Here is a 1053-nt window from a genome sequence, read left to right as displayed (position 1 = left end):
AGTGAGTGAGGGAGTGCGTGATATTTAGTATATTCATTGATATACATAATATTTATATTATAATTGTGTTGTTTATATTATACTTATATTAAATTAGTATTTATTTTATAACTACATTATTTTACTTTACCATAACAATGTGTGCTGCCTCTATTTTTGGTGGTATTACATTTATATGTGTGTGTGTTTCACATCCTCTAAGATTAATTCTCGTTATATCTCAGGTACTTTAGCCTCTTTCCAGTATAAATCAGTAGATTTTTGCAAAAAACAAAATACTCACTTAACCAACTCTTTATTCATTTTTTATTATTCCTTTTGTTAAAAGTTTCAAAGCAGGTTTTACACATTTTTTAAACTAAATATTGAGTGCTGAAACCTTTGAAATGACATGTATTATAGGACAAATGGAAAAGCCTTCCATATATTTGCTTTCATTGTTCTCTATTGAGAATAAAGAATTAATTATTTTCCATTACTATTCCATTAAAAAATTTAGCTGTGATATTTTCCTAGCATTTTTCTAGCATGTATGCCTATATGATACAGCAACCTTATGCTTAAACCTGTATGCTTGTAATACATAGCAACACCTACTTCCTCTCTCATGTTTTTAGACATTTTGATATAATATAGTCCAAATTACCTTAAAGGAAAGAGGAAATAAAATGTTTCCACTATTAGGTCAATTTAGTTTGTATTTGAAATTTGACTTCTGAGTTTTAGCCTCTAATTCTAAATATCTAGCTTTACTCAATTCCTCATTTATATTCCTCTACAACTACTGTAAAGGGCTTTCAGGTGTATAGATAATTGATAGAGGGTTTTATTTGTTGGTGGTCATAATGAAAATAAATAAGTTGTTTATCAAATCATCCATTATTATGAAACACAAACAGTTTGCTTTTTGGCACGTTTCCTGAGGCACATTATTTAGTCACACTGTAAGCTCGAGCTTACATTGCTAGCAAATAATTTCATCATTTTTCATATTTCTTCACTAATTTTCAATGTTACAAGCTACAATGATTATTTTGAAATAATTAGTGAGTT

The sequence above is a fragment of the Echinops telfairi genome, unplaced genomic scaffold (assembly GCF_000313985.2).
Source record: "Echinops telfairi isolate 266 unplaced genomic scaffold, ASM31398v2 ScPeMD7_7475;HRSCAF=8513, whole genome shotgun sequence".
Taxonomy (NCBI): Eukaryota; Metazoa; Chordata; class Mammalia; order Afrosoricida; family Tenrecidae; genus Echinops; species Echinops telfairi.
The sequence above is the reverse complement of the archived record's forward strand: the minus strand, read 5'-3'. Positions refer to the sequence as shown.